This window comes from Schistocerca americana, chromosome 6 (assembly GCF_021461395.2).
Source record: "Schistocerca americana isolate TAMUIC-IGC-003095 chromosome 6, iqSchAmer2.1, whole genome shotgun sequence".
Taxonomy (NCBI): Eukaryota; Metazoa; Arthropoda; class Insecta; order Orthoptera; family Acrididae; genus Schistocerca; species Schistocerca americana.
Genome location: NC_060124.1, coordinates 533,971,349 through 533,991,574, shown reverse-complemented (window position 1 = coordinate 533,991,574; position 20,226 = coordinate 533,971,349).

The window sequence follows — 20,226 nt, the reverse complement described above, 5'->3', positions numbered from 1 at the left end:
AATCCAGTCACATAACTGAGACGACATTCCATAAGCACGCAATTTCACTACTAGCCGCTTGTGTGGTACATTGTCAGGATGTGGAAATGCAGAGAACATTTAGCGGCAAACTAGGTCATAACGCCTACAGGAAACCGACATACACCAACCGGTTCGTGCATGCGTATTTGCGGCACCATCCAGCACAAAAGAACGCTGTTCTGTTAACGCTGATAGCTTGAGTTCGCCGGATTAGTGGCGTTCAACACATACAATTTGCACTCAACGAGCTTCAGACAACTCTACATTCGCCAGCATCCAGCAGTTAACCGGCCGGAGGAGAACTGCTGAAAAGTCGGTCGAAACATCGCAAATGTAGATGTTTTAGTGTTTTAGAATGATGCGACCTAATACCCAAAATTATTTCATTCAAAAAAGATCGTTACCTGTTTCTCCGACCAAACGATATCTTTCATCGTCGTCCTGGAGCTTACAGCATTCAATCAAACTGTCTCAATGTGGCGCCTAAATGGTAGCGTCACGTCATGTACAGACTGGCTGTGCCACCAGAGAAAGCGTGTATTGACGATGGAAGCACTCGGGTCGCAGTGAGGCAGTGCCGTCGCCGTAACGGCTTTCTGAAATCTCAAGTTTCGAAGAAAACGGCCGACTGCCCGGAAGGCTCAGCTTTTCATATCTAACATGACTGTGGTCGTTCGAAGAATTCCGAGTGGGCTGCCCTGTTACGTTAAGTAACCAGACGCTGACTTCTTCCAAAGGACAGAACTGCTTCTCCGAATCCTCTCTGCTGTATTCATATACAAAGGACCGCTAAGCGAAGTAGGCTCTTTCACAGTGGAGATCGCCATGTTGGACGTAAATCCTCTCTGCTGTATTCATATACAAAGGACCGCTAAGCGAAGTAGGCTCTTTCACAGTGGAGATCGCCATGTTGGACGTAAATTAATTATTTCGGAATTAAGTGGAAATGCAAGCAGCTTGGACGTAAATTAATAACTTCGGAATTAAGTGGAAATACAAGCAGCAAAAATTATCATGGGTACCTCTGTACTGGGACATAATCTATGTTAATAAACCGTAAAACAGTCATCTGATCCCTGTTGTCGGTTGCCTACGTGGCGGCTTCCTACGTAACAGCCGGCCGGTGTGACCGTGCGGTTCTAGGCGCTTCAGTCTGGAACCGCGTGACCGCTACGGTCGCAGGTTCGAATTCTGCCTCGGGTATGGATGTGTGTGATGTCCTTAGGTTAGTTAGGTTTCATTAGTTCTAAGTTCTAGGCGACTGACGACCTCAGAAGCTAAGTCGCATAGTGCTCAGAGCCATTATGAACCTACGTAACATATATTTTCTCTATCAGAGTGCCCTCCATGGGATTGCCGGTGATGGGGATAGCAGCAGTGGTCATGCAGGATACACGTAATCGTACCTCGGCTTACACCTTGTTGGCGGGTCACTCGCCTGGAGCTTGTACTATGATTCGTCTCAATATCCTGTAGAAACCGGTCCTCCAGATCTGTCGTATTCACAGTCCGCCATTTCCCAGCACATTCGTCTGTCTGAAAGGACACATAATCACACAAGCCCCCAAAAAGAGCTTGAAATGTTGTGTGACGTGCATGGTGTCCGTTAGCGTACTTTTTTTGGTATAGCCGCGCTGCCTCTCGACCTTTCCATCTGCTTAGCTGTACGCAAACACCATCTCGACTTATTTCCGACATGAATACCGGACCATTCTGGTGCTTACAGTACACTGCCTGCATCATAAAGCCTTCATTTCACAAGGAACACACGGCACATGGTCAGAGGGTCTCTCATTCGTCAGCGTCATTTCTGGACACATGTCCAAAGGATCTTTTTTCCTCCATTTCCATTCAGGAATCCGTCCCTGTTGTTTGTTGGTCCGGGCCTCGTGAGGGAATAAAAATGGCTCTGAGCACTATGGGACTTAACTTCGAAGGTCATCAGTCCCCTAGAACTTAGAACTACTTGAACCTAACTAACCTAAGGACATCACACACATCCAAGCCCGAGGCAGGATTCGAACCTGCGACCGTAACGGTCGCGCGGTTTCCAGACTGTAGCGCCTAGAACCGCTCGGCCACCCCGGCCGGCGTGAGGGAATACAATACTTGCTATGAGCAAGTAGGTAAGTAACTGATAGGAAAGAGGATGGTGCTAGGGTGTGACAAGTTAAGAATTTTAGTCGGACAGGAAGCCTGTCCTGATGACCGAGGCGGTTCCCCTCTGTAATAAAAAAAAATAAAAAAAACTGAGTGCAGTATTGAACGATGAACTCTAAGGGGTGTCATGTGACGTCTGCCCAGACTAAAATGACGAGAACAGTAACGAAGAAAATGGGAAAAAATTCGGTTAAGGCAACCGCTCGTGTTAAGAGGGAGATCCGGGATCCAGTCCCGGTCTGGCACAAATTTTCAGCTTTATTTTGAGGTCCGATTGCGGCTGTCGTCGGTCTATCCTTCGAAACGAAGCTTTCATTTTCAGTTTTCATACAAATACTGACCGACATTAAAAATTTAAAATACTGTCATAATCCGCTCATTAAGAAGTGTAACGTTATTTTACATGTACACCGTAATAAGTAAAGCATAAAGTTAGAAAGGGTGACAGCTTGAGAAGGAGAGCAGTAAGCGACCACCAACAACCCTTACACATCATGGCAAACAGTTTATAAACTATTTCCTGCTTACAGCTCCACAAGCTTGAATCGTAATATTTGCGCGAAATTCGATTATTAAATTGCAATGTAATGACTTCCCTTCTATGCTGGCCGGGATGGCCGAGCGGTTCTAGGCGCTACAGTCTGGAACCGCGCGACCGCTACGATCGCAGGTTCGAATCCTGCCTCGGGCATGGATGTGTGTGATGCCCTTAGGTTAGTTAGGTTTAAGTAGTTCTAAGTTTTAGGGGACTGATGACCTCAGAAGTTAAGTCCCATAGTGCTCAGAGCCATTTGAACCATATGAACTTCCCTTCTATAACTTAATTCTGCTGTGATCAAGCCTAAAATAAACAGTTTCACATTATACACTATTTGACAATAAGATCCTACATGAAGATATAACAGGGTTACCGCCTTTTCGGTTTACCAGTTATGGTTTTGACTTTTTGTTAGTGTATGTGTTGTCCTGTTCTGGTCTTCAGCCGGAGGTCTCCGTACTACTCTAAGCTGTTCAAGCCTCTTCATCTCCAAACGACTACTGCAACCTACATCCTTCTGAATCGAGGTACTCTATTCATCTTTTGCTCCCCCTCCGCAGTTTTTATCCCCCACATTTCTCTCCAATACTAACCTGACGATTCCTTGATACCTCAGACTGTCGCCTACCAATCTTACCCTCACTTGGTCAAGTTACGCCACAAATTTGTTTTCCCCCAGGTTCTGTTCAATAGCTCCTCTTTAGTTACGCGATCTACCCACCTTATGTTCAACATTCTTCTATAGAACCATATTTCAAAAGCTTCCACTCTTCTCTTATCTGAACTGCTTATCTTCCACTTTCACTTCCATACAAGATTATATACAAGATTACCTCCAGACATTGCCTTCAGAAAGACTTCGAAAAATTTAAATTTATCCAAGGTAAGAGGAAGGGCAGTATCGGTCGTAAAAGTTTGTTTATTGCAGACCGATTTCAGCTACACTATAGCTATCTTCAAGTGAAGGTCACGATGATACATCATAATGAAATTTATATTCGATGTTACAAAGTTCTGTTCTTGCCAGTCTACATTTCACATTCCCTCTACTTGGCCAGTCACAAGTTGTTTACTGCCCAAATAACAACAGTCATTTGCTACTTTTAGTGTCTCGTTTCCTAATATGATTCCTCAGCATCGCCTGATTTATGTAGATTAAATTCCATTACCTTTGTTTTGCTTATGTTAATGTTTATCTTGTATCCTCCATTCAATACACTGTAATTTCTTTATTACTTTGTCCATATTTGTATGACGCCCATTCCGCAGATATTCTTCAATTAATCAAAAGTTGCTCCTGTTGCTTAATTAGAACTTTAGTAAGTCCACTCCACGTTTCGGCCTTCACATTAAGCCATTATCAAACGTATCTGAAAGTTATGCATAATATAAAGGCCGAGTCCGGTCGTGTGGACTTAATAAAGTTCTTCGTTAACTGTCATTTCCGCTCGACTGCTGTTCCAAGTCCTTTGCTGTCTTTGACAGAATTTGACAGAATTAGAAGTCATCTGCGAAACGCGAAGTTTTTATTACTTCCCTCTGAACTTTAATTCCTTCTCCAAATTCCTCTTGCTCTGACTGAATAACATCGGGGGTAGTGGACAACCCTGTCTCATTCCCTTCTCAACCACTGTTTTTCTTTCATGTCCTTCTGTTCTTAAAACTTCCGTCTGATTTCTGTATAAGTTCTAAATAATCTTCCGCTCCTTCTGTTTTACCTCTGCTACCTCCAGAAAGCCCCTCCATGAACCATGGACCTTGCCGTTGGTGGGGAGGCTTGCGTGCCTCAGAGATACAGATGGCCGTACCGTAGGTGCAACCACAACGGAGGGGTATCTGTTGAGAGGCCAGACAAGCATGTGGTTCCTGAAGAGGGGCAGCAGCCTTTTCAGTAGTTGCAGGGGCAACAGTCTGGATGATTGACTGATCTGGCCTTGTAACACTAACCAAAACGGTCTTGCTGTGCTGGTACTGCGAACGGCTGAAAGCAAGGGGAAACTACAGCCGTAATTTTTCCCGAGGACATGCAGCTTTACTGTATGATTAAATGATGATGGCGTCCTCTTGGGTAAAATATTCCGGAGGTAAAATAGTCCCCCATTCGGATCTCCGGGCGGGGACTACTCAAGAGGACGTCGTTATCAGGAGAAAGAAAACTGGCGTTTTACGGATCGGAGAGTGGAATGTCAGATCCCTTAATCGGGCAGGTAGGTTAGAAAATTTAAAAAGGGAAATGGATGGGTTAAAGTTAGATATAGTGAGAATTAGTGAAGTTCGGTGGCAGGAGGAACAAGACTTTTGGTCAGGTGAACACAGGATTATAAATACAAAATCAAATAGGGGTAATGCAGGAGTAGGTTTAATAATGAATAAAAAAATAGGAGTGCGGGTTAGCTACTACAAACAGCATAGTGAACGCATTATTGTGGCCAAGATAGACACAAAGCCCATACCTACTATAGTAGTACAAGCTTATATGCCAACTAGCTCTGGAGATGATGAGGAAATAGATGGAATATATGACGAGATAAAAGAAATTATTCAGGTAGTGAAGGGAGACGAAAATTTAATAGTCATGGGTGACTGGAATTCGTCAGTAGGAAAAGGGAGAGAAGGAAACATAGTAGGTGAATATGGATTGGGGGGAAGAAATGAAAGAGGAAGCCGCCTTGTAGAATTTTGCACAGAGCATGACTTAATCATAGCTAACACTTGGTTCAAGAATCATAAAAGAAGGTTGTATACCTAGAAGAATCCTGGAGATACTAAAAGGTATCAGATACATTGTATAATGGTAAGACAGAGATTTAGGAACCATGTTTTAAATTGTAAGACATTTCCAGGGGCAGATGTGGACTCTGACCACAAGCTATTGGTTATGAACTGCACATTGAAACTGAAGAAACTGCAAAAAGGTGGGAATTTAAGGAGATGGGACCTGGATGAACTGAAAGAACCAGAGGTTGTAGAGAGTTTCGGGGAGAGCATAAGGGAAGAATTGACAGGAATGGGGGAAAGAAATACAGTAGAAGAAGAATGGATAGCTCTCAGAGATGAAGTAGTGAAGGCAGCAGACGATCAAATAGGTAAAAAGACGAAGACTAATAGAAATCCTTGGGTAACAGAAGAAATATTGAATTTAATTGATGAAAGGAGAAAATATAAAAATGCTGTAAATGAAGCAGGCAAAAAGGAATACAGACGTCTCAAAAATGAGATTGACAGGAAGTGCAAAATGGCTAAGCAGGGATGGTTAGAAGACAAATGTAAGGATGTAGAGGCTTGTCTCACTAGGGGTAAGATAGATACTGCCTACAGGAAAATTAAAGAGACCTTTGGAGAGAAGAGAGCCACTTGTATGAATATCAACAGCTCAGATGGCAACCCAGTTCTAAGCAAAGAAGGGAAGGCAGAAAGGTGGAAGGAGTATATAGAGGGTTTATACAAGGGCGATGTACTTGAGGACAATATTATGGCAATGGAAGAGGATGTAGATGAAGACGAAATGGGAGATAAGATACTGCGTGAAGAGTTTGACAGAGCACTGAAAGACCTGAGTCGAAACAAGGACCCGGGAGCAGACAACATTCCATTAGAACTACTGATGGCCTTGGGAGACCCAGTCATGACTAAACTCTACCATCTGGTGAGCAAGATGTATGACACAGGCGAAATACCCTCAGACTTCAAGAAGAATATAATAATTCCAATCCCAAAGAAATCAGGTGTTGACAGATGTGAAAATTACCGAACTATCAGTTTAATAAGTCATGGCTGCAAAATACTAACGCGAATTCTTTACAGACGAGTGGAAAAACTGGTAGAAGCGGACCTCGGGGAAGATCAGTTTGGATTCCGTAGAAATGTTGGAACACGTGAGGCAATACTAACCTTACGACTTATCTTAGAAGAAAGATTAAGAAAAGGCAAACCTACGTTTCTAGCATTTGTAGACTTAGAGAAAGCTTTTGACAATATTAACTGGAATACTCTCTTTCAAATTCTGAAGGTAGCAGGGGTAAAATACAGGGAGCGAAAGGCTATTTACAATTTGTACAGAAACCAGATGGCAGTTGTAAGAGTCGAGGGACACGAAAGGGAAGCAGTGGTTGGGAAAGGAGTGAGACAGGGTTGTAGCCTCTCCCAGATGTTATTCAATCTGTATATTGAGCAAGCAGTGAAGGAAACACAAGAAAAATTTGGAGTAGGTATTAAAATTCATTGAGAAGAGGTAAAAACTTTGAGGTTCGCCGATGACATAGTAATTCTGTCAGAGAAGCAAAATGGTCGAAGTGGAGAGGATATAAAATGTAGACTGGCAATGACAAGGAAATCGTTTCTCAAGAAGAGAAATTTGTTAACGTCGAGTAAAGATTTAAGTGTCAGGAAGTCGTTTCTGAAAGTATTTGTATGGAGTGTAGCCATGTATGGAAGTGAAACATGGACGATAACTGGTTTGGACAAGAAGAGAATAGAACCTTTCGAAATGTGGTGCTACAGAAGAATGCTGAAGATAAGGTGGGTAGATCACGTAACTAATGAGGTATTGAATAGGATTGGGGAGAAGAGAAGTTTGTGGCACAACTTGACGAGAAGAAGAGATCGGTTGGTAGGACATATTTTGAGGCATCAAGGGATCACAAATTTAGCATTGGAGGGTAAAAATCGTAGAGGGGACCAAGAGATGAATACACTAAGCAGATTCAGAAGGATGTAGGTTGCAGTAGGTACTGGGAGATGAAGAAGCTTGCACAGGATAGAGTAGCATGGAGAGCTGCATCAAACCAGTCTCAGAACTGAAGACCACAACAACAACAAACCTCCAGAAATAAAAGGTGTGTATTCCAATCAACACTGTCAAAAGCCTTCTCCAAAGTATCTAGTTTAATATCATCTTTTGAGACTGTAATAAAAGTCTTATTAAGACCAAACGCTTTTCGATTTATTTTAAAGCATCTCCTCTAGTCCCCGCAACAATATGACTTTTCCTACAACTTCGTTTGTTAGGATAATAATAGTTCTTATCACTTTACTTACTGTATCATGAACAGTATTAAACTATTGTCGTTATTCAAGGTTTTTTTTATTGTTTCTGATGCTGTTCTTCATATTCTCCTACACATTTATGGTAGATTTTAGCACTGACCACTTTCACTATCACCATATACACTCATCTTTTTGTGGCGTGGCCGCGCGGGGCAGCCGTTCAGTCTCAGTCGTCTTGTCACGGGCCGCGCGGCTCCCCCCGTCGGAGGTTCGAGTCCTCCCTCGGGCATGGATGTGTGTGTGTGTGTGTGTGTGTGTGTGTGTGTCGTCCTTAGCGTAAGTTAGTTTAAATAAGTTAGATTAAGGAGTGTGTAGGTCTATGGACCGATGACCTCAGCAGTTTCGTCCCATAAGACCTTACCACAAATTTCCAAATTTTTTTGTGGCGTGATGATCTATTACCGTCTCGCCATTTCGTGTAGTTTGTTTTGATACTGCGCGATGCGTGCGTCTCTTGTTTTATTTCCGTGATCGTGGGGCATCCGTTACTGCTGTTTGTGTGTGTGTCTATGGACCGATGACCTCAGCAGTTTCGTCCCATAAGACCTTACCACAAATTTCCAAATTTTTTTGTGGCGTGATGATCTATTACCGTCTCGCCATTTCGTGTAGTTTGTTTTGATACTGCGCGATGCGTACGTCTCTTGTTTGATTTCCGTGATCTTGGGGCATCCGTTACTGCTGTTTGTGTGTGTGTGTGTGTGTGTGTGTGTGTGTCAGGTGGCTTGCGGAGTATGGATGTAGATGTAGATGTAGACAGTGCTGCAGAGAAGACGCCCATCAGGCGCTCTCCGTTAGAGGGGGCCATGGGAAGAATGGCAGCAGGACAGTTGGAAAAAATGGCTCTGAGCACTATGGGACTTAACAGCTATGGTCATCAGTCCCCTAGAACTTAAAACTACTTAAACCTAACTAACCTAAGGACAGCACACAGCACCCAGCCATCACGAGGCAGAGAAAATCCCTGACCCGCCGGGAATCGAACCCGGGAACCCGGGCGTGGGAAGCGAGAACGCTACCGCACGACCACGAGATGCGGGCTACAGTTGGAAACTGAGCTGGCTCAAATGGTTCAAATGGCTCTGAGCACTATGGGACTTAACTTCTGTGGTCATCAGTCCCCTAGAACTTAGAACTACTTAAACCTAACTAACCTAAGGAGATCACACACATCCATGCCCGAGGCAGGATTTGAACCTGCGACTGTAGCGGTCACGCGGTTCCAGACTGAAGCGCCTTTAACCGCACGGCCACACCGGCCGGCGAACTGAGCTGGGCCGGTGGCTTAATGTGAATCATTCTGTTGTTTCTCGGATATGACGACAGTTCATAGAGACCGAAACTGTACCCCGAATACCAGGGCAGGGCCGACCACTTGTGACATCAGAAAGAGAGGACCGTTATTTGGCTGTAAGGGCACAACAGTATCGCCTTAGTACTGCACAGCAACATGCGTCTGACCCCAGCATCATCCACTGAACGTGTTCTGTCGAGGCAAACGGTGAACAGATGGCTTCGGCTGAGGGGCCTTTATATTCAGAGACCTGCTGTATGTGTACCTCTGACGCATCTTCACAGAAGGGAACGGCTAGAGTGGAGCCGTCACCATATCTCCTGGACAGTAGAACAGTGAGCCAACGTTCTTTTCGTAGGTGAGTCCCGATTTCGTCTGGAGAATGATTCTCGATGGATTTGCATCTGGAGGGAATTTGGATTTCGATTTCGGGACGCAAACACTGTGAAAAGAGACCGATATCGAGGAGGATGCCTAACGGTGTGGGCAGGCATTATGTTAACCATACGAATCCCTCTTCACGAAATTGTACATGTGGATCGGCAATGTTTAACTGCTGTCAGGTCTCGTGACGAGATCTTGGGACCTCATAAGCGGTTGTTGCGAGGTCCTGCAGACTCAGAATTCGTATTGATGGCCGACAGTGATCGACCTCGTAGAGAACGAGTGGTTGATATTTTCTTGGAAACGGAAAACATTGCACCCATGGTGCGGCTGCTCGCTCTCCCGATTTGAATCTCATAAAGCATGTCTGGAATACACGGGAAGATGGCTGGCGTCACGTCGGCTTCCACCAACCATTCTCCAAGACTTGCGAGCAGATCCGCAGGAAGAACAGGCGTTATTGCGTCAACGTGAGATTGATGACATCATTCACAGCATGCCCCGTCGCTGTCATGCCTGTATTGCTGCCAGAGGTGGTCACACTCCATACTGAGAACATTAACCAGTCATCAGAATGTGCGCGCAAATCCGTTATGATAGAAAACGTGAAGAACATGCGTGTTGCAGTTGTTTACGTTTCTGTATTCTTTACATTGTTTCTACTTTAGTACTGTTTCGTGGCAAAGAAAACGCAACCTTGCAGATCTTCCGTTTGTTGCTTTAATTTTGGACACCAGTGTATCTGATCAGCTTCCATGCTGAATGCACCCGTTGCCCCGCCTTTGTAGCAACAGGAAGCAAGTCCTGACTTTAAAACATACGCCGGTACGGACATAGACTCTGACCATATCAAAGCAGCTATGAGTACTAGGTCGAGCTCAAGAGGGCAGTCCAAAAGAAAACGAGTGCAGTATAATAGAACAGCAAATAATTAACACCGGACGGGATGCTGTATATACAGAGAATCTAGAGGCCTGAAAGATTTTGGAAAGATTTGGCTTTGGGGATGGAAGGAGTAAACATTACAGTGTTAAAATGAGGTAGCAACGAAGCATTCAGGTTGGTTAGTAACGAGATTAGCAGGACCTGCAAGCCCATTCAACCGGAATGTATGAAACAGAAACGAGTGATCACAGGAAAAGTCGAGACGGAGTACAGGTAGATTAGCTGCCGCCTCCTTTCCATGAAAGCAATGTCAGCTTGACGCCTGTTCGGCGGCAGTCATGCCTTGGGGCCCAATTTGACAGTTTTTCCACCATCATCTTTCTTCTCAGTTTCAGCAAATCGGAATAGCTCTGTTGATACAACAGTTTACAATATTAACCTTTTGTAACCAACAAATTTACCGCGCTCCTTTGGATACTGTATAGCGAAAACTAATTCCAGATATAAAGAGGTTCAAATGGCTCTGAGCACTATGGGACTTAACATCTGTGGTCATAAGTCCCCTAGAACTTAGAACTACTTAAACCTAACTAACCTAAGGACGACACACACATCCATGCCCGAGGCAGGATTCGAACCTGCGACCGTTGCGGTCTTACTGTTCCAGACTGCTCGGCCACACCGGCCGGCCTAGCTGGATTTCCTCACAGTTGTGATGTGCAGTACGTCATGTCTATATATTATCTCGGTTGCCAAGGATATTACATTGCATCTTCGATTAATAAGGCGTAGTACCCACACATGTAACAGACTGTGTGTACATCTCCGTACGAGCCCTAATTTCTCGTATCTTATCTTCGTGTACATTGGAATCAACAGAATCGTTCTGCAGTCAGCTCCAAACGCCGTTTCTCTAAATTTTCCCGATAATGCTTGTCGAGAAGAATGTCGCCTTCCCACCAGGGGTTCCCATTTGAGTTCCCCTGTTTGTAAGCAGTATTCTGTTCACCGATGAGGCTAGTTTTAAGCATGACGATATTTTTAACTACTGTAACTATCACATTTGGACCGATGTCAATCCTAATGCAACACACGCATCACAACATCAGTAGCGTTATTCGTTGAACGTCTGGGCAGGACTGTTCTGATACCGCACAATTGGACCACACTTCCTACCACAGAGACTAACCGTACAGCAGTACTTGTGGTTTCTGCTGACTGCCCTTCCAGATGTACATGATGATTTCCCACTGAACCAACGCCGGTACGTGTGGTTCATGCGTGATGGAGACTAGAAATCTACTGTGTAGGAATCAGCATGGGTTTCGAAAAGATCGTCTGAAACTCAGCTCGCGCTGTTCATCCACGAAACTCAGAGGGCCATAGACACGGCTTCTCATGTAGATGCCGTGTTTCTTGACTTCCGCAAGGCGTTCGATACAGTTCCCCACAGTCGTTTAACGAACAAAGTAAGAGCATATGGACTATCAGACCAATTGCGTGTGATGTCCTTAGGTTAGTTAGGTTTAAGAAGTTCTAAGTTCTAGGGGACTGATGACCATGGATGTTAAGTCCCATAGTGCTCAGAGCCATTTGAACCATTTGAACCAATTGCGTGACTGGATTGAAGAGTTCCTAGATAACAGAACGCAGCATTTCGTTCTCAATGGAGAGAAGTCTTCCGAAGTAAGAGTGATTCCAGGTGTGCCGCAGGGGAGTGTCGTAGGACCGTTGCTATTCACACTACACGCAAACGACCTTGTGGATAACATCGTAAGTTCACTGAGGCTGTTTGCGGATGATGCTATAGTATATCCAGAGGTTGTAACAATGGAAAATTGTACTGAAATGCAGGAGGATCTGCAACGAATTGACGCATGGTGCAGGGAATGGCAATTGAATCTCAATTTAGACAAGTGTAGTGTGCTGCGAATACATAGAAAGAAAGACCCTTTATCATATAGCAGGTCAGCAATTGGAAGCAGTTAATTCCATAAATTATCTGGGAGTAGGCTTTAGGAGTGATTTAAAATGGAATGATCATATAATGTTGATCGTCGATAAAGCAGATGTCAGATTGAGATTCATTGGAATAATACTAAGGAAATGCAGTCCGAAAAGAAAGAAAGTAGGTTACAGTACACTTGAATACTGCTCGCCGGTGTGGGATCCGTACCAGATAGGGTTGATAGAAGAGAGAGAGACGATCCAACGGAGAGGAGCGCACTTCGTTACAGGATCATTTAGTAATCGCGAAAGCGTTACGGAGATGGTAGATAAATTCCAGTGGAAGACACTGCAGGAGAGACGCTCAGTAGCTCGGTACGGGCTTTTGTTGAAGTTTCGAGAACATACCATCACCGAGGAGTCAAGCAGCATATTGCTCCCTCCTACGTATATCTCGCGAAGAGACCAAGAGGATAAAGTCAGAGAGATTAGAGCCCACACAGAGGCATACCGACAATCTTTCTTTCCACGAACAATACGAGACTGGAATAGAAGGGAGACCCGATAGAGGTACTCAAAGTACCCTCCACCACACACCGTTATATGGCTTGCGGAGTATGGGTGTAGATGTCGATGGGGTTCCCACACATTTTCATTTACCCTGGCTTCTATCTCTGGCGTACGGTCAACATTGGATAGATAGAGGAGGGCCTGTGCGACGGACTCCATGATCTTCGGATTTAAATCCCACATATTTCTTTGTATGGAGTCATGTCAAGAGCCTGGTCTACGCTAACGAGGTCAACTCTCTTGAGGGATTACGCTTGGGGATTGAAGCAGCCTTCCAACATCTATAGAATTCCCCAGGACTGCGTGAGAGGATTCGCAGCTCATTTCAGAGACGAGTTCATTGTTACGTTCAAATGCATCGACATCATTTCGAACGCCTAATTTAACACTTAAAGATGCCATGTGTTCCTAGACACTAACGAACTGCGACAGGAACTGTGCTGTACCTCGACAACTGTTGATTTCTTGCCCCATGTTTGTTGGAGATTTTTATCTACTTCTGTCCAGTGCTTTCCATGTGTGGCCATCACTTCTGAAACACCCTGTATAGGGTAGGTAGAGCAGCGAATGCCGGACATTTGCCACACTTGCCCCTTCGCCAGGTAAGGGACGCCCTTCCTCGTACTACTTCTGTCCGCTATCAAACCGCCGTCTCCACATCTTACTCGATACAACCAGTACGTAAGGGACCTTCTTCTTCGATATCTTGGCGAAATACAGAGCTTCTTTTCCGAAATCGAAATATTTATAACTTTTGGGAAACGGAAGCAATTCCGACGATTATGTCAGCATGTAATTAGTTCTGCCAAGTATAAATATAGATCCCTCTGTATGTACGGTAGCTTCCTTTCACGTTTACTGATTGCGATTGGAACAGTCCATCGCCATGGGAGCAACAAGACAGGAACGATGTAAAGACAATACGAATGTACTCTAATCATTTCTTTTTTATCACTGCATATGTGCCTACTTTAATTACTACAACTGCATGCCCAAAAGACAATAAGGAAAGAAGAAATGGGTATGTGAATGTTTGAAAAGAAGGACGACATACTCCATATTAATTTACTCCGTAAAACCCGATAACCCTTGCGGCGAAACATTAGTTAATAAAGTGTAGCGGGACAATGTTCAAAACATGACTGAAAGTACGTTCATAAACAGATAAGAACATCTATGATTGACATGTCATCTAAAGTCGACGTAAGATTTTAAAATGTTAGAAATAAGGAAATAAAGTAATATAGGATACTATGCTTGTAACGTACGTTGTTGTTCTATATTGCTTAGCTCTGGTATTTACAGGGTCACAGAGCAAGCATCCTAGGTTTTGGATGGAAAAGCCGTAATTGTAATGATCTCCACTACAACCGAAACAAGAAGCACAACTTAAGGAAAAATAATGTAATGTGTGTTCCAGTTCACAAGCGACATTGAAACAGATAGTTCCTGTGACTTAGTATATCAGAGGTTATATTCGAAAACCGGAATAAATTAATAACTGGCTCCTTTTACCGACCCCCGGTCTCCGATGAAACAGTAGCTGAACTTTTCAAAGGAAACTGGAGTCTCATCGCAAATAAGTATCTGACTCATACAATTATGCTTGAAGTGACTTCGCCGGCCGCGGTGGTCTCGCGGTTCTAGGCGTGCAGTCCGGAACCGTGCGACTGCTACGGTCGCAGGTTCGAATCCTGCCTCGGGCATGGATGTGTGTGATGTCCTTAGGTTAGTTGGGTTTAAGTAGTTCTAAGTTCTAGGGGACTGATGACCACAGCTGTTAAGTCCCATAGTGCTCAGAGCCATTTGAACCATTTTTTGAAGTGACTTCAATCTGCCTTGCGTATCTTGACAAAAATATATTTTCAGACCCTATTGTAGATAGAAAACAGCTTCCGTAATTGATCTAAATGCTTTTTTTAAAAAATTGTTTTGAATAATTAGTTAACGAGGTCATCAAATTGGAAATGGTTACGAAAACACACTTGACCTCTTAGCCACAAATAATCCTGAGCATCACGACGGATACCGGGATTAGTAAACACACAGTCGTAGCGAGGGTCAATTTCGTAACAAAGCAGTTCACCAAAAATAAACGCGAAATATATCTATTTATAAAAGCAACTAAAAATTCGATTGACGTCGTTCTAAGAGACAATCTCCAATCCTTCCAAATTATCTAAGTGAAGACCATTTGTGGCTTAAGTTCAAAGAAATAGTATCAACAGCACTCGAAATATTCATACCAAATAAATTAATAAGAGACGGAACTGATTCCCACGGTACACAAAACACGACAGAAAGCTGCTGCAGGAGCACCGAAAAAAGCACGTATGATTTAGATGAGCGCAAAATCTCCAAGATTGGCGAAGTTTTACTGAGGCTCGAAATTTGGTGCGGATTTCAATGCGAGATGCATTTAATAGTTTCCACAACGAAAGTTGAAACGGTACAGTAGTTTCCACTCTATAAGCAGCAGGTTTCGCTGCTCGTTCGCACCGGGAAATAGAAACAGAGGCGGCTCCGCAGCCAATTTTATTACACGACGCGGCCGGCCGCGGGTGCAACAGAACCCATGTCGACGGGTGGAAAAAAATGTGTCAGGCTTCATAATACGTATTTATATGTGTCGTGTATTATACATTTCTTGTACGCGGATGTGAATCTGCACATGAACTTTCCTAATCCCCTCACACCATTCCGTAAAGCGTGGCCCAATCGTTGTTGGGAAGTAGTTCTGTAGTATAGTAGTGCCAAACTTACACCTGGGTAGGGGATCAGAGAGACAGCACAAGCAGGTAAAAGTGAAAGACTTTCCAGTGTCACAAGATTTGGGGTGGAGAGGTTGGTCACGGCCAAGTGGTTCGACCATCCCCTCCACCGGGGCCCAGGAAGACCTCCGGGTGCCCGCCATATTCTAGGAGGTGTTACAGAAGACGGGTAAGTGAGCAGACGTGCCCTCAGTGCGTCTGTCTCAATGTCCACACATGGAAGAGAGGTATTTGAATATTTGTACTAATTTTTCTTTTTCCATCTTCGGATTGTGTAAGGTAATGAATGTGCTCGTTTAATTCCGGAAATTTGACCCCCTGTGTTAAAGTATCTGGTCCCCAGTTTGCCCGTTATCCTCCTCACATAGTATGTCCTATGTAAAATATTGGGAGACTTTGGTGGTATACATTTGGCCAACGCAATTCCGTCTTACCCGTAGAAATGTGCGTGCAGATTAGTATATAATATACCCGAGCTATAAGTTGTAAAAGTGTAATATCTGTAAAGTGAAACAACTGCTGCTATCGCTGTAAAGTCGAGTGATAATGTTTAAGATAAATAGGAAATCAACTGTCATCAATCTTTAACACACCTTAAAAATCACAAAGAAGTCAAGTTAAAGGAATTTATTTAAGATAAAAGCTATAGAATGCAGGGACCTACACATCAGCGTGTGAGCCCTCCAGCCCCTTGCGTAGTATCGTACAGAAAGGGCACGCTCTCTAGGTAGCGCTCTCGGGCTCCCCTCCCCAGTTATCCGTTGCGCAATTTTGATTCAGGGCTTGACGACATCAACTTTCATCTGGCGTCCCTAGGCAAGGAGGTAAGACGGCAAACTTTCAAAGTCTCTCTAGAAATGTGGCGGAAAATCCATAGAGATTCTGGTCCTATGTTAAGTAAACCAGTGGAAAGGCTCAGTAAGTACCTTTATTGCTGGTCGGGCGGTGGGTGAGGAGGAGGAGGAGGAGGAGGAGGGGGAGACAAGGGACCCAACCCTTCGGAGCAGGTAAAATCGTGGCAAATGTCCGCCGTGGCAAATGTCCGCACACCGGAACAGCAGCGGCCGCCGTTGTTGCTGGCGCTGCGAGACGTGGCGGTCGGCAGGCGGTGCACAAGGGAACGCGACCAGCCCGTCGCATACCGGCTGTTCCGCAGGGCACGTTATTGGCCGCTCGGCTAGATGGGGCCCTCAGCTACAAAGACGCACGCCGTCTCGCTCCGGCGCATTCCAGCGGCCGGAGCGTTCAGCCGCTCGTGCATGGGCCGCACAAAGCTGCGACCGTGTTTCTCAACTGAATTTCCTATAATCTCGTACGGTATGGCTGCTCCGAATGTCTCAGCCAGGATCCGCCGTCATTGTGTCTTACGTGCAGGTATGAAGCACATGCCTGCCTAGTCTTCACAGAGTTTGCGTCTACCGTTTACCGGTGCCACATCACAAAGGGTTTACGTCAATATTTTGTAATTAATTCGATTAAAGAAAATGAGTCTCCTGAGGTTGATAATCAATTCAGAATCTTTGATGCCGTACTTAATATGTACGGAAATTTTGAATTTTTTTTTCTCATGGATCTGAGGATGGCCGAGAGATGATAGCACTAGCCAGCAAATTTTTCGAACTCTCAATTGGATGTGCCTTTTTTTCCTATTCTTAAGGGCAGACGTAGGGCAAAATAGTGAAAAAATTCGATTTTTTTTTGTATTATATAATTTATTAGGTTGATGTTTTAAGAATGACATCTGAAAGTTTCGTAATCAAAATCTGCCTAGAACTATTTTTAAAAAATTTTTCTTCGACCGTCTGCGCTTGACACGTCTCCTTTATCTGTGCTGTGCTCCCCTCCTTCTTGACACTACATATATTTTTGTGTTATTTTTCAGTCACACAATCGAGACGAACAGCAGACGTATTTAGAAGGCTGTGACAAAGATTATACATGCCTGTTCCTTTGGTTATTAACATGATTTGTTTTTGAATAGTGCATGTTACAGTTTGTTGTTTGGAAATTTATTACCTTTTTTTGCTTAAAATGGTTCGTAACAGTGGCCGTGTATTCAAAAGAGTGAGAAAGTGTCGAATTTCACGTGTAAGGAGCACAAAATGTTTAAATAAGAATATTGTAAATGTTCCTTGTATGTCTGAAGAACAGTTTTCGATGAAATCGCCAAGTTCGTCTAAGAAGAAAATCAGTGAAGGAATTAATGATGCAGTGTGCAGTGCTAAAGACGAATTTTGTAGTGGATTTAGGTTAATTGACTTAGAAATTCTTGTGCATATGATTAATGTTTTATGTGCATGTGGTAATTGTGGGTCCAAGGGCCTCAGACTGTGTGATGACAATGCCAGAATTGACATTGTAAGTAATATACATATTTTCTGTGATGTCTGCAAATATGATGCTCAATTCGACTTCTGTTCTCCATGGGAAAACGTATGAAGTTAATACAAGATTGTGTTATGCCTTGAGATGCTTGGGTGTAGGAAGAGAAGGCACGAATTTGTTTTGTGGCTTGATGAATATGCCTCCACCAGTGGCTAGATTCACTGAGTACAACAAAACACTCCTCACAGCTCTTGAGGTCGAGTGCAAGGAAAACATGCAAGCGGCTGTTGAGGAATCTGTAGACGTTAACAGTGAAGGGAGAGAAGGTAATTGTGATCTGAAGACAGATCTGTGTGTCTCCTGTGATGGAACGTGGATGAAAAGTGGCCATACATCACTTCATGGTGTGTCATCTGTCATCAGTGTGGACACAGGAAAAATCTTCGACTTTCAAGTAATGAGAAAATATTACTCTTATTGTGACACTAAAAAGAATTATGACAGCAATGAAGAAGGAAGGTGTCAGGAGATACACAAGAAAGTCTGCTGTAAGAATTATCAAGGGCCAAGTGGTGGGATGGAGGCAGCAGGGATGAAACTAATATTCCAAAGGTCAGTAGAACAATATGGAGTTAGGTATGTGAAGTACCTAGATGATGGAGATTATAGTGCTTTTAAGACTGTTTTAGAGAGCAATCCTTGTGGTTCACAAGTTAAAATTGAAAAACTTGAATGTTGGGGACATGTTCAAAAGCGAATGGGTGGGAGACTTCTCAGATTGAAGAAAGAAATGAAGGCCAAAAAATTAGAAGATGCAAAGCCACTGGGAGGTGTTAACAGATTGACAGGCAAAGAAATTCACATATTACAAATATATTATGGAAAAGCCATCAGGGACAATATACACAGTGTGGAAACAACGCAGCAATCAGTGTGGGCAATATTCTTCCACAAACTTTCCACAGATCAGACTCCTCAACACTACCTCTGTGACATTTCGTGGTGCAAATATCTTCAGGCAGAAGCCAGTGGAAAGCCATACACCCATAAGCATGGTTTGCTGTTTTAAATGTTATAAAGCCAACTTTCAGAAATCTAGCTAATCCTGAACTGCTGAAAAAATGTGTACATGGGAAAACACAAAATTCAAATGAGAGCTACAATTACCTTATATGGATGCGTTGTCCCAAAACAGTGTTTGTGTCCTCAAATGTTGTGAAGATAGCTGCGTGTGATGCCTGTCTAGTGTTCAACAGTGGAAATGTAGGGAGGATTAAGTGCCTGCAGAGATTAGACTTCCATCCAGGTGCATTCACACTGAAGATACTCCAAAGCATCGATGAAGTGCGACTTGACAAAGCCCAGGCAGCAGAGGAAAATATCCAAAAGATGACTAGGCAAAGGAAACAGGGAGAGAGAATACCCCGGCAAGACAAGGAAGAGAATGAAGATTATGGATATGGACAGCGTTAGTGCGTAGAAGTATGGCAATATTCTTAAAAATTGAAAAAAAAAATTTAAATGAGATTTCCCATAAAGTGATTGTTTTTGGATTTAATGTACCTTTTCTCAGGAACTATAAGAGCTAACATCCTGAAATTTGGCAGAGTTGTTAAGAAGTACTTACTGGATAATCCTGTGCACCAATTTTCCGTTATTTTTCTCTGAGAAAAGTTATCCTTTAAAATTTGAGAAAAATAGAGCAGTCCCAGGTAACATAAAACTGAAAAATTAATTTGAAAGTTACTATGAGCTGAAACAAAAGTCTGTTACACACGTTTTAGTAGCCTTTAATGAAGTATACTACAAAGTTTCAGCTTTACTGCTTGAATAGTTTATGAGAAAAGGTACATTATATGTACATTGGTAATTAAAAATTCAAATCCTTATAAAATGAAATTCCATGAAGATGAGCAAACAAAAACTGCAGAGACTGTAATTCATTATGTACTACACAACAGTGTCAAGTTTTAAATTTATAACTGTAATGTTGTAGGAGATATCGAAGTTTAAATATCAGTATGCAGTTTGGCCTACGTCTGCCCTTAATGTTTTTGATCTGCTGATTTAAAACCTGAAGTCACTTTGGCTGTCTACGCTCTGGTTTTCAAGCAATTACATCTTTTCCAGTCTTGCCACGGGCATGGATGCGTGTATTGTCCTTAGCGTAAGTTAGCTTAAGTTAAATTAAATAGTGTGTAAGCCTAGGGACCGATGACCTCTGTGGTATCGATAGCTAAGGTGCCACGGCGTAGGTGCAAGTTCATAGGTTGGCACTACGACCT